A 14,937-nucleotide genomic window follows, 5' to 3' on the forward strand; every position below is an offset into this window, starting at 1 on the left:
GCCCCGCCGCCCGCACCCGCGCCCACGGCCACCCTGTCCCGCTGGGAAGCCGATCCAACTTCTCTTCGGACAAGTTCCCCCCTCCCCGGGGTCTCGGCTTGGCCCCGGAGTGAACCCGGACGGGATCCGAGGCGCCCAGGTCGGGGACACGGGCGGGGCGCTCAGCATCAGCCCTGGCCAGGGGAACGTGGTTTCTGTTTTGTTTGTTTTTGTTTGTAGAGAGATCCACTTCCGGCTTTGGAGGTTCATTGGAGATAAAAGTCTACTGGACTTGCTTCCCGGCCTGGCTTCGTGGAATGCTCCTCAGATCTCAGCCTCCCCAGTAGATAGGGTCACAGGTGTGTCCCACAGGAGATAGGGTCACAGGTGTGCACCACTGGAGATGGGGTCACAGGTGTGCACCACTGGAGCTGGGGTCACAGGTGTGCACCACTGGAGATGGGGTCACAGGTGTGCACCACTGGAGATGGGGTCACAGGTGTGCACCACTGGCACGCAGCTTTTTTGGAGCAGTGTTTTGTTTTCTTTGGGAAAGGGTCTCCCCTTGTAGCCCTGGCTGGCTTTGAACTCCTTATATAATCCAGGGGTTTGGGTTTTGTTTGCTTGTCCTCTTGAGGCTTGAACTTGGGGCTTGGGCGCTGTCTCTGAGCTAGCGCTCTGCTCTACCACTTTGGACCACAGGCACTTCCGATTTTTCTGGTGGTTAATTGGAAATAAGAGCCTGCTGGGAAGGGCCAGGGAAGGTGGCTTAAAGGTAGAGTGCTTGCCTAGCATGCATGAGGCCCTGAGTTCAGTACCACATAAACAAAAAACAACAACAACAAAAAGTATGATGGACTTTCCTGCCTGGGCTGGCTTTGAACTGCCACTCTCAGATCTCAGCCTCCTGAGTAGCTAGGATTAATCGGGTGTGCCACCAGCCTCAGAAGAGCGCAATATCACCACACCCTGCTTTATAGAACCTTTCTCTTAGCCAGGCAGTAGTTCCTACTTGTAATTCCAATGCTCTGGAGTCTGAAGTAAGATTCTAAATTCTGTATCAACCTGGACTTAAGACACTGTCTCAGAGAGAGAACCCAAGAGCACATGCCTGTAATCCAACAACTCAGAAGGCTGAGATCAGGATTCTCATTTGAAGCCAGCCCCAGCAGACGCCAGAAGTGGAGCTGTGGCTCAAGTAGTGGTAGAATGCTAGTCTTTAACCCAAAAGGTTAGGAACACCCAGAGTCAAGCCCCAGCACCACCAAAAAGACAGAAAAAAGAGAAGTTTATAAGCACATATTTATTGAAATATATGTCACGTGCTTAAAATCCTAGCTACTCAGGAAGCTGAGACCAGCAAAATAAATTATTGTGTTTTTTTTTTTTTTAAAAGGACCACTGTTTAAATGCAGGCCAAATCTTCAGGGAAAGATGGAAGTAAGTATGGATCTCATTGAAATCTTTTGAATTTTAATTATTGGCTACTATGGTCTTTTGCTTTTCATTTTTTCCAAAATAAGGTCTTAGCTTGTGCCTCCACTGGGATTACTATGTATGCCACCACATCCTTTTTTTTTTTTTTCTCCAGGAAACAGGGTCTCACTACATATTACAGTATGATATGAAACTCCTGGGCTGAAGTGATTCTCCTTCAGCTTCCTAAGTGCAAGTACTGCCATGCCTGGTATAAATCATTTAAATACATACACAAACACACATATGCACACTTCAGATTGATTAAAATGTATGTTCTACAGATATAAGCCAGAGAGCATGAGTTTACAATCTGTGTCTTACACCATGAAAAGTACAGTGTTCTACGTACTGTAGGGAATAGAGATTAGAAATGGGTATGGGAGCTGGGCCCTGGTGGCTTATGCCTAGAATTCTAGCTACTCAGAAGGCTGAGATTTGAGGATCATGAGAAACTGCCCAAGTCTGAGGTTATCCAGCCCAGCTAGAAATTCTACGAAGCTCTTTTTTTTTTTTTTTGGGGGGGGAGTTCCGGTCGTGGGGCCTGAACTCTGGGCCTGGGCACTGTCCCTCAGCTCTTCAGCTCAAGGCTAGCGCTCTACCACTTGAGCCACAGCACCACTTCCAGCTTTTTTCTTTTTGCTTATGGGGTGCTGAGGAATGGAACCCAGGGCCTCAGGCATGCAAGGCAAGCACTCTACCACTGACCTGCCTTCCCAACCCCTTCTACAAGACTCTTATCTCCAATTAAGCATTTTTTTTAAAGCTACAAGTGAAGCTGTGTCTCAAGTGATAGAGCACTAGCCTTGAGCAAAAAAGCTCAGGGACAGCACCCAGACACCCCAGAATCAGCACCCCAAAATAAATAAATAAATGGGAGGGAATAACCTTTTAAAAATACAATAGGCCAGGCGCCTGTGGCTCACAGCTGTAATTCTAGCTACTCAGGAAGCTGAGATCTGAGGACCGTGGTTCAAAACCAGCCTGGGCAGAAGAGTCCCCAGGAGACTCTTATCTCCAATAAGCCTCTCAAAAACTGGAAGTGGTGCTGTGGCTCAAGTGGTAGAGCACTAGCCTTGAGCACAAAGAGGCTCAGGGACAGCACCCAGGTCCTGAGTTCAAGCCCCACGACTGACAAAAACAATAAAAATATAGTAGATGGCACATGAGGGGAAATGCTGTAGAGATTTTAGATGCAAGCAACAGAAGAGGAGTTCTTCAGAAGGATGTGGCTGTTTCTAGAACTGTTTTGGATGTAAATGGAATCTGAGTGCTCAGGCTGTTTGCCTTCCATCGACCTCGGAAGCCCAGCATTCCGTAGGCTGTTCCACTGTTCCGTTTGTTGGGTGCATACTGAGGTTAGTGGATCTAGCAGCACAGTCCTCCTTTCATTGTAAACTTAGTTCATAGGTAGATGCCACAGTGTTTACACTTAGCCATGTGGCTCATGTCTGTAATGCTATCCACTCAGGAGGCTAAGATCTGAGGATCGAGGTGTTTGGTGGTCTGGTTTGGTTTTGTTTGTGTGTATGTTTGTGTGTGTGTGTACATATCTATATAAAATATATATATATATATATATATATATATTTTTTTTTTTTGCCAGTCCTGAGGCTTGAACTCAGGAACTGGGCACTATCCCTGAGCTGCTTTTTTTGCTCAAGGCTAGCACTCTACCACTTGAAGCCACACCTCTGGCTTTTTCTGTTTATGTGGTACTGAGGAGTCGAATCCAGGGCTTCATGCATGCTAGGCAAGCACTATAGTAATTACTACACCACTATGCCACATTCTCAGGCTGAGGATCAAGGTTTGAAGCCAGCCAAGGCAGGAAAGTCTGTGAGACTCTTCTTTTCAATGAACAGCAAAAAAAAAAGGCAGAAGTAAGCTGTGGTTCAAATGGTATGGCACCTGTCTTGAGTGAAAAAACTAAAGGACAGTATCAGGCCCTGAGTTCAAGTTCCGGTACTAGCACCAGAGAGAGAGATACCTATGTTGCATGGGTGATGCTGGTAAGAGAATAGTTGGTGGGAAAAGCAGGTGTGAATTCAGGGTAGATAACTTTTCCTCCCATAGTTGACGTCACTGTCATTACGCCATGTGGCTGTCAACCCAGCATTCCCAGTAACTTGGTTGTGCCGAGTTCTACGTAAGGCCATGATTGAGAGCTGAGGAGGCGTGACTGGAGGAGACTTGGTTGAAATCACACCACTCCTGCGCTTTTCCAGGGCTGGTCAGCCCTACCTTTGTCTAGGTCTTGCCTCTCTGGGGAAGGCCTTTATGGCTACTTGATAAACTGCCCAGGTCTGGGTCACCCAGCTTTCTGTTTCTCAAAGCCCAGCGACAAAGTAAGAGCAATTCTCAAATAAGCAGAATAGTTCTTAGCTGAGAACAAGGTTTTGTTTGCCTCCTTCCTAGTGATGATCCTTTGGAGGTTTTTGGCCTCTGTACATCCAGTGCCTGGGCTTGGAGCATGGTGGATGGGTGGGAATTACACAGAATCCTGGGGCCCAATAATTTGTGCACTTTGGGTCTGCTGAAGAAGCTTTGCTCTGCTTGCTGGCTCAGCAAGCTTCAGGCAGACCTCCAGATGTGAGCTATAGAAGTCCAAGAAGCTGCCTGTCCTGTTCACCCAACCCACATCACCCACTGTCCTGGGTCCTGAGCTTCCACTCACTCATGCAAGGATGCCCCTTGGTTTCCACCACACTTCCAAAGACTTGCCTTTAGTTCCAAGTGACACAGCTGATTCTACAAAATTGGTTATGCCCCTGGGGAAAAAATGGAACATTCATAGTGTGCATTTGTCTGTCTCCAACCTTAACCTAGGTACACTGTCTTTACCATCATTGGCCTCAAAAGACAAGACATCCTAGCTACTCAGGAGGCTGAGATCTGAGGATGGTGGTTCTGAGCCAGCCAAGCAGGAAAGTCTGTGAGATTCTTATCTCCAATAAACCACCAGAAAACCCAAAGTGACGCTGTGACCAAGTAGTAGAGCACTAGCCTTAAGCTGAAGAGCTGAGGGACAGTGCCCAGGGCCGAGTTCAAACTCCACAACCAACAAAAAAAAAAAAAAAAGATAAGGGCTGGGAAGGTGGCTCAGTGGTAGAGTGCTTGCCTTGCATGCATGAGGTGCTGGGTTCGATTCCTCAGCATCACATAAGCAGAAAAGGCCGGAAGTGGCACTGTGGCTCAAGTGGTAGATCACTAGCCTTGAACTGAAGACCTGAGGGACAGCGCCCAGGCTCAGAGTTCACAAAAACAAACAAGACAGTCATAACACCTACTGTCCATGCCCCTCTAACTCTGAACTGTGGCCCACAGCCATTCTGGAACCAATTCTCAGTTGGATCCTTGGTTAAATAATAATAATACTGCCCACTTTAAGCTTTCATTAAGTTCTGAGAGTACCTGAGCTAGGTACTGGGCTTTGCAGCCAGGAAATGTCCAAAGTCAGGCTGTAGAAATGCACCAATGAAGACAGCAAGCTGCCAGCTTGGCCTTATTGCAGCGCCCATGCTACGTACAAAGCAGCTCTCTGTTCTTGTTATAGAAACTTAAGAGGGACAGTGAGTGATAGAGCACATAATTAGTACAAGAGGTCCTGGGTTCAATCCTCAACACAAGATAGATATAGCTAGGGAGGTGGATGGAATGGATGGATGGATTAAAAGGCTGCAGTGGGGCTGGGAATGTGGCTTATGGCACAGTGCTTTCCTAGCATGTATGAAGCCCTAGGTTTGATTCCTCAGTACCTCATACACACAAAATCAAGAAGTGGTACTGTGGCTCAAGTGGTAGAGCACTAGCCTTGAACAAACGAAGCTCAGGGACAGTGCCCAGGCTTTGAGCTCAGTTGGGGGGGGGGGGAGGGAGAGGCTGCAGTGAGCCAGGTGCTGTGTTTCCTGTAATCCTAGCTACTCGGGAGGCTGGGATTTAAAGATCTCAGTTTAAAGCCAGCCAATGCAGAAAAGTCATGAGACACTTATCGTCAATTAACCACCAGAAAAACCAGAAGTAGTACTGTGTCTCAAAGTGGTAGAATGTTAGCCTTGAGCAAAAAGAGTTCAGGGACATGGCCCAGGCTCCAAGTTCTAGACCCATGATGGACAAAACAATAAGGTTTCAGTGTATGTGTCTTAGTCCAGTGTTTAGCCACAAGGGAGGCCCAGCCTGGTACCTCAGTTCCAATAGAAGGTTATAGGCTATACCTCCACGTGGAAAGGATGCTTTAAAACCTGGGTGGGGCTGGCACCAGTGGCTCACCTGTAATCCTAGCTCCTCAGGAGGCTGAGATCTGAGGATCACAGTTCAAAGCCAGCCCTGGCAGGAAAGTCCATGAGCCTATTATCTCCAATGAACCCCCAGAAAACCAGAAGTGGCGCTGTGACTCTAGTGGTAGAGCACTCGCCTTAAGCTGAAGAGCTTAAGGACAGCATCCAGGCCCAGAGTTCAGGTCCTGTGACCAACAAAAAACAAAAACCTGGGCATGGGGCTGGAAATGTGGCTTAGTGGTAGAGTGCTTGCCTAGCATGTATGAAGCTCTGGGTTTGATTCCTCAGTACCACATAAACAGAAAAAGCCAGAAGTGGGGCTGTGGCTCTCAAGTGGTAGAGTGCTAGCCTTGAGCAAAAGAACCTGGGGGACAGTGTCCAGGCTCTGAGTTCAAGCCCCAGCATTGGCAAAAAATAAAGAAGAAACAAGAACCTGGAGGTTCAGGCTGGGTGGAATAGAAAGCTGAGCGCTGGTGATTCACACCTGTAATCCTAGCAACTCAGGAGGCTGAGGTCTGAGGATCTTGAAGTCAGCCCTGGGCAAAAAAAAAAAAAAAAAAATCTGTAAGACTTATCTCCAATGAACTAGCAAGAAGTGGGAGGTATGATTCAAGTGGTAAAACAATAGCCTTATGTCAAAAAGCCAAGCAAGAGCAAAAGGTCCTGAGTTCAAACTCCCATAGCGGGACACACACACACAGACACAGAAAGTTCTTCATAAAATGTATAGCTTTAGAGGAAAATATATGTATTTTTTTTTGTCAGTTGTGGGGCCTGACCTCTGGGCCTGGACTCTGTCTCTCCCTCAGCTCTTAGCTCACAGCTAGCATACTACCACTTGAGCCATGGTGCTACTTCGGCTTTTTCTGCTTATGTGGTACTGAGGAATTGAACCCAGGGCCTCAGGCATGCAAGGCAAACACTCTACCACTGAGCCACCTTCCCAGCCCTTGAATTGATTTTTTTTGGGGGGGAGGGAGTCTGGTCGTGGGGCCTGAACTCTGGGCCTGGGCGCTGTCCCTCAGCTCTTCAACTCAAGGCTAGCGCTCTACCACTTGAGCCACAGCGCCACTTCCGGCTTTTTTCTTATGTGGTGCTGAGGAATCGAACCCAGGGCCTCAGGCATGCAAGGTGAGCGCTCTACCACTGAGCCACCTTCCCACCCACCCCCACTTGAGTTGATTTTTAACTCTAAAAATTGTGCCAATTTTATTCCATAACACAGAATAAGTATTTCAGTGAGCCAAGCATAAGAGGTTGATTGTAGACATAAAAAAGGGATGAGGAAAGTAGAAGTCAGAAATGAAAAACATATTAATCACTTCAAAGTTAACTCAGGCCTGGGCACTGTCCTGAGCTTTTTTTGCTCAAGGTTAGCACTTTACCACTTGAGCCACAGCACCACCACTGGCTCTTCTTTTTGTTTTGTTTTGGGTGGTTTATTGGCAAAAGGAGTTTCAAAGACTTTTCCTGCCTTTGCTAGCTTCAAACAATGATCCTCAGATTTCAGCTTCCTCAATAGCTAGGATTATAGGCATACGCCAGTAGTGCCTGGTGTCCAGAAAGTGTTTTTTTGTTTTGTTTTGTTTTGCCGGTCCTGGGGCTTGAACTCAAGGGCTTGAACACTGTCTCTGAGCCTCTCAGTGCTCAAGGCTAGCGCTCTACCACTTGAGACATAGCACCACTTCCAGCTTTTTCTGTTTATGTGGTACTGAGGAATTGAACCAGGGCTTCATGCATGCTAGACAAGCACTCTACCACTGAGCCACCTTCCCAGCCCCCCTTCCTTTTTTTTTTTTTTTTTTTTGAGGTAGGTACTCTGTTCAGCCCTTATTATCCCTGAACCTTCTACCTTCCTGCTTTTGCTTCCCTGGTTCTTGGATTATGGGCCTGTGCCATCATGCCCAGCCTGAGCTGCTGTCTTTGGCCCTGCCTGCTTTGTGAACAGTCATCTAATAGAAAATGAAACAGGTGCAGACTTTTCAAAGCTCTGTTTAGTCTTCCTAATAGGTCATTTTCACCAAGCAAGATAGGGACAAAATATTTTTATTTTCTGATCAATTTAAGCTGCCTCAAATAATTTCAGCAGTTTCATTATCTTCTCACTTTTCCCAATGCCATTTTCTCAGCCAGGAAACTATAAAGTCAATATCTTTGGAGGTTTAGAATTTTATGAAACATTTATTTGCATTGCTCAAAAGCAAATGTATGTTATAGATTGATCATGAAATAAATGCCTTTTTATTTTTTAGCAGAAGGACAAGGTAAGGAATGAAACTTGCTACACATTTGTCAGCGAATGCCCAAGGCATAGAGAACTTTCTTAATTTCTAAAATAAATAAGAGGCTGGGGGGGGGCGGGAAGCTGTCTACCCTTTGGCTGGTTTAGGTATGCTTGAACCCAAACTGGAAGAAATAGATCTGCCCTTCTCTGTTCTGGGTAAACATGTCACATACACACACATACATACACACATACATACACATACATACATACATACACACACACACATACATACATACATACATACATAACCATATTGTCCTCCAGACCAGGCATGGCCAGGTTACATCTAATGTGATTCAGTTATGTAGGACTGTGCCCTGCTTGGCTGATTCTCCATTTTATTTTCTTTTGTGCTTGTAGTGGGACTTGAACTAAGGGCTGGCACTTGCCAGGCGCTGGTGGCTCACACCTATAATTCTAGCTACTCAGGAGGCTGAGATCTGAGGATCATGGTTCAAAGCCATCCTGGGCAGGAAAGGCCATGAGACTTTTTTTTGGGGGGGGGGTCAGTCATGGGGCCTGAACTCTGGGCACCGTACCTCAGCTCTTCAGCTTAAGGCTAGCGCTCTATCACTTGAGCAACAGCACCACTTCCAGCTTTTTCTGTTTATGTGGTGTTGTACTTCTGTTTTTTTGGGTGGTTTTATTGGAGATAAGAGTCTCATGAACTTTTCCTGCCTGGGCTGGCTTTGAACTGCAATCCTCAGATCCCAGACTGCTGAGTAGCTAGGATTATAGGCATGAGCCACAGGCGCCAGGATTTTTTTGAGATTCTTATCTCCAATAAACCACCAGAAAACCAGAAGTGGCGCTGTAGCTCAAGTGGTAGAGCGCTCACCTTTAGCTGAAGAGCTGAGAGACAGCGCCTAGGCCCAGGGTTCAAACCCCACGACTGACCAAAAGAAAAAAAAAAAAAAGCTGGCGCTCTATCACTTGAACTACAGCATCATCTCTGGCTTTTTGGTGGTTAATTGGAGAGTCTCAGACTTTCCTCGCCAAGCTGGCTTTGGCCATTTTTTTTTTTTAACCAGTCCTGAGGATTGAATTCAGGGCCTGGGCTCTGTCCCTGAGCTTCTTTTGCTCAAAGCTAGAGCCACAGGGCCATTTTCAGCTTTTTCTGTATATGCGATACTGAGTAATCGAACCCAGGACTTCATGTATGGTAGGCAAGCACTCTACCATGAGCCACATGCCCAGCCCTGGCCTGTGATTCTTGATCTCAGCCTCCTGAGTAGCCATCTGCATCCAGACTTGCAAATTAGGACTTGTGAAGGTTCTATGGTAAAGATTTGGCATGTTCTCCCCTATTTCCCTTCTCTTCCCTTCCTCTCACCCTCCCTCCCTCTTTTCCCTCTTCTTTCATCCCTCCCTTCCTTCTTTCGCTCACTATGTAGCCCAGACTGGTCTTAAGACACTGCCACCTCCTCTTTCTGACTGCTGGGATTACAGGCTCCACCTGGCCCAGCCCAGAATGGTTAAGAAGAAATCAGTGTGTATGTAAAAGCCAGGTCACTGTGGATCTGAGGGTATGGGAGTAGAAACATTTCAAGGGCTGGGAAGGTGGCTCAGTACTTGCCAGTAGAGTGCTTGCCTGGCATGCAGGAGGCCCTGGGTTTGATTCCTCAGCACCACATACGCAGAAAAAGCTGCAAGTGGCACTGTGGCTCAAGTGGTAGAGCTCTAGCCTTGAGCTGAAGAGCTGAGGGACAGCACCCAGGCCCAGAGTTCAGGCCCCACAACCAACAAAACAGATTTCATGATGAATCTTGAACAGTTGGAGAATGTAGCTGGACTGTTGAACTTGACAGTGTCCCTGCTGTCTTCTGGGGGCTGGTGGAAAGGTCCAACCAGTCTTCTAACAATCCCTTCCATTCATTTACCAGACTCATCTAACCTTGGTCTAGCTTTTCCAGATCGATAGCAAGGGCACCACCTCCAGGCCAATGTAGTATTTTTTTTTTGTTCTGTTTTTTGGATCCAGTTGTGGGGCCTGAACTCTGGGCCTAGGTGCTATCCCTCAGCTCTTCAGCTCAAGGCTAGCACTCTACCACTTGAGCCACAGCACCACTTCCGGCTTTTTTCTATTTTGCTTATGTGGTGCTGAAGAATCGAACCCAGGGCCTCAGGCATGTAAGGCAAGCGCTTTACCACTGAGCCACCTTCCCAGGCTCCTGTGCCTGAGCTTTTTGCTCAAGGCTAGCGCTCTACCTCTTTGAGCCACAGCCCCACTTCTGGCTTTTGGGTGGCTAATTGGAGGTAAGAGTCTCACAGGGACTTTTCTGCACGGGCTGGCTTTGATCCTAAGATCTCAGCCTCCTCAGTAGTTAGGATTACAAGCGAGGCTGTTAACTTTGCCCAATGCTCTGATCTGTTTCCTTGATCTCTTCCTTGGACTTAAACCAGAAACCAGAACATGGAAACTTGGGCATAACTCAGTGGTAGAATGCTTGCCTAGCACACATGCTCTATCCCCACGATCCTAACCTACCCCCCCTCAGGAAAAATAAGTGAAAGCACGCTCCAAATCCTCTCGGAATCCCTGTAGGTCAGCCTCAAGGCAGAAAGCAGGGTGGAGAATGACTACATTATTTGGAAGAGAAATGCTATCTGGCCCACACCCTTGACATTTGAATACTGAACCTAAGTGGAGCTTTTCTCCCTTTGAAGGAAGCTATTTTTGTTTTTGTGGTGCTTGGAATTGAACCCAGAGCTTCACACGTGCTAAGTAAGCACTCCACCACGGAGCTTTACCCCCAACACTTTTCAGTACTGGAAGAACATTTTTAGTACCACCTTATGTTTAGGTTTTTCTTTGCTCTGGCCATCCTTAAGCAAGGACAGTGATGTTTTCCTTGGGGTCAATGGAAGTGTGAGGGGAGGCTTGTTTGTTTTTTGTATAGGTTCAATAACTAGGGAACACAATTGACATTTTGTGGGTAGAAGCCAGGACTGTTAAATGAAGATGTCACCTGAACAAAATTGTAAGAGTAGGGCTGGGAAGGTGGCTTAGTGGCAGAGTGCTTGCCTAGCGTGCATGGAGCCCTGGGTTCGATTCCTCAGCACCACAAAAACAGAAAAAGCCAGAAGTAGTGCTGTGGCTCAAGTGGTAGAGTGCTAGCCTTGAGCTGAAGAGCTGAGGGACAGCACCCAGGCCTAGAGTTCAGGCCCCACAACTGGACCCCCCCCCAAAAAGAAAAAGATACTTAACAGCTACAGAGCTCATGGGAGAGGGCCATGCTGAGAGATGTATATGTGAACGTAGCAGGGGAAATATCTACACTTCAGTAATAATGCATTAGAAGTCCAAAATTCAACTAGAAGACACATCAGGAACATCTAAGGGCAGAATGAGCCAGTCCCTCGGTTTGCAGGGAAGACAGTACAGAAGCTGGAACTCCCAGATCAAATCCAGGCTCACTAGTACTTTTTAGTTTTTCACATCACCAATGGGAAGGGGAGTTGTGGGCTGAAGCAGGGACCCCAAGCTGTCCTGAAGGTCCAGTGACAGTGTGCTCTGCTGTCAGATGGATTCGGGTGCAATGGGTGTAAGAACTTGACCAGCCAGGCTGTGAAGATGAAAGGGTCAGGGGTTGGAGGAACCACAACTCAGAGGCTGCCAGCATTATTGATGTAACTGGGCATGATGCAGTGTACAGATAGCGGCAGCAGGAGGCACTACGGGCCCTTCTGCTGATGAACACGTGGTCAAATGGTGGAACAGGGCTGGTTTTGTGGATGCAGTTGGTTCTCCTTATCCACAGGTTCGGCATTCCTGGACTGAACCAACCACAGTGGAAAGTATTTGGGGAAGCAAATTACATCTGGACTGAACTTGTAGACTTTCCAGTGTCATTATGCCTTAAACAACAAACAGAACTACATTTTTTTGGTTTCAGCTTTGAGGGCCAAAACCAGGGCAAGCCAACTCCATAGCCCTAGACCAGTGTAGCTACTATTTACACCTTATTTATATTGTAATTAGGTATTAGAAAGGATCTGGAAATGTTTAAAATATATACTAGGAATGTGACTTGGTGGTAAAGTGCTTGCTCAGCATGCATGAAGCCTTACATTCTATTCCTCAGTACCACATACACAGAAAAAGCCAGAAGTGGGGCTGTGGCTCAAGTGATAGAATGTTAGCCTTGAGCAAAAGAAACTCAGGGACAGCACTCAGGCCGAATTCAAGCCCCAGAATTGGCAAAAAAACAAAACAAAACAAAACAAAAAACAAAACAGTAATATATGGGGACCTGGGCTGGGAAGGTGGCTCAGTGGTAGAGCGCTTGCCTTGCATGCATGAGGCCCTGGGTTCCATTCCTCAGCACCACATAAGCAAAAAGAAAAAAGCCGAAGTGGCGCTGTGGCTCAAGTGGTAGAGCGCTAGCCTTGAGCTGAAGAGCTGAGGGACAGTGCCCAGGCCCAGAGTTCAGGCCCCATGACCGGACCCCAAAAAAAACAAAATAAAATATGTGGGGACCAAAACCTGAGGAGAGAAAAAATAAAAGCATATAGGGAGTTGTGGCTGACATGGAATGCCCTGACACTTTCTTTCTTTGCCAGTCCTGGTGCTTGAATTCAGGGCATGGGCGCTGCCCCTGAGCTTCTTGTTCAAGACTAGCATTCTACCACTTGAGCCACAGAGCCACTTCTTGTTTCTGTGGTACTGAGGAATCAAACCAAGGGTTTCATGCATGCTAGGCAAGCACTTTACCACTAAGCCACATTCCCAGCCCAGCTGAAAACTTTTTTGGGGGTTGGTTGTGGGGCTTGAACTCTAGGCCTGGGCATTGTCCCTGCGCTCTTCAGCTCAAGGTTAGCACTCTACCACTTGAGCCACAGCACCACTTCTGGTTTTCTGGTGGTTAATTGGCGATAAGAGTCTCACGGACTTTCCTGCTCAGGCTGGCCTCAAACCATGCTCCTCAGATGACAGCCTCCTGAGCAGCTAGGACTAGGATTACTAGGACTGGCTCACTTAAACCTCACACTCCTCGAAGGGTTAATGAAGAGGAAAAAGACACAATTAATGCACTATTTAGAACGAAGTTTTATGCCTACATAAAAATGAAATATTCAGAAATGACCCAGTAATAATCTTAAAAATGAAAAATAAGTACCTCAGAAGACTTGACCTTTAATCAGGATTTGAATAGCACCAAATCATCTGCTATGGGCATGGCTAGGCAGTATTTTCACAGAGTGAGCTAGAAAAATCCTATACTTAGCATTGGTTAAAAATATGTATGCACTGGGAATGTAGTTTAGTGGTAGAATGCTTGCCTAGCATGCATGAAGCCCTGGGTTTGACTCCTTAGTACCATATAAACAGAAAAAGCCAGAAGTGACACTGTGAATCAAGTGTTTGAGTACTATCCTTGAGCAAAAGAAGCTCAAGCACAGCGCCCAGGCCCTGAGTTCAAGCCCCAATACTGGCCAAAAATAAGAACAATGGAAAGAAAAATCTGCATGAAGCCAGGTGCTGATGGCTCATGCCTATAATCCTAGCTACTCAGGCAAGCTGAGATCTGTTCAAAGCCAGCCCAGGCAGGAAAGTCTGTTTTGTTTTTGTTTTTGTCAGTTGTGGGCTTGAACTCAGGGATTAGGTGATGTCCCTGAGCTTTTTTGTTCAGAGCTAGTACTCTATCACTTTGAGCCACAGGGCCACTTCAGGTTTTCTGGTGGTTAATTGGAGATAAAGAGTCTCAGTGACTTTCTGGCACCTGGCTCTGTGAGACTTTTTTTTTTTTTTTGCTGGTCATGGACCTGAACTCTGGGCCTGGGCACTGTCCCTCAGCTCTTCAGCTCAAGGCAAGCGCTCTACCGCTTGAGCTACAGCGCCACTTCCAGTTTTTTGGTGGTTAGACCAAAAAACTGGAAGTGGCGCTGTGGCTCAAAGTACTAGAGCACTAGCCATGAGCAAAAGAGCTCAGGGACAGTGCCTAGGTTCAGATTTCAAACCTCACAACTAATAACAACAAAAAGTTACATACTTCTCAGACACAGTGACACAAAATTAACATTCCCATCCTCAAAGGGAAGATATTAGACCAAGCAAGACCAAACCCAGAAGGGCAAATGTGAATCATATCCTTCCACGTCTGGCCCCTCAAGGCACACTGTGCTATTCCGTGGGCTTCTGCAGGTGTGGGCAGCCACACCCCACAGCCTGGCAGACAGCCGACGTGGCCTCGTGTTGAGCTGGTTCTACTCATTCCACATTCCTGGCCCCTCCAACATTCTAGCTTACGCTTCACTTCGGCATGGCCCTGTCATAGGCTTCCTCCCAGGTTCCAATCCTGTCACGCACTGCCTAACATCAAAGGCTTTACTCTGCAATTCAATGGAAGCCTCTACAACCATAGTGGTCAAGAGGGTTGAACTCGGCCTGGGCGCTGTCCCTCAGCTCTTCAGCTCAAGGCAAGTGCTCCACCACTTGAGCCACAGCGCCAGTTCTGGCTCTGTGGTGGTTAATTGGAGGTAAGACTCTCACGGATTTTCCTGCCTGGGCTGGCTTTGAACCGAGATTCTCAGATCTCAGCCTCCTCAGTAGCTAGGATTACAGGCATGAGCCAGGTGCCCGGTGACCCTGAAACTCTTGAATTTTGCATGCTTAGAAAAGCAACATGTGAGCTGGAAGGTGGCTCAGTGGTAAGAGCGCTTGCCTTGCATACATGAGACCCTGGGTTCGATTCCTCAACTCCACATAAGCAGAAAAAGCTGGAAGTGGTAGTATGGCTCAAGTGGTAGAACACTAGCCTTGAACTGAAGCGCCGGAAGGACAGCGCCCAGGCTCAGAGTCCAAGCCCCACGACCAACCAAAAACAAACAAACAACAACAAAAAACCCAAAAGCAACCTGTAAGACGGGTGGGGTAGCACAAGCCTGACGCCTGTAATCCGAACTACTCAGGAGGCG

Source organism: Dipodomys ordii, unplaced genomic scaffold (assembly GCF_000151885.1).
Source record: "Dipodomys ordii isolate 6190 unplaced genomic scaffold, Dord_2.0 Scaffold7, whole genome shotgun sequence".
Taxonomy (NCBI): Eukaryota; Metazoa; Chordata; class Mammalia; order Rodentia; family Heteromyidae; genus Dipodomys; species Dipodomys ordii.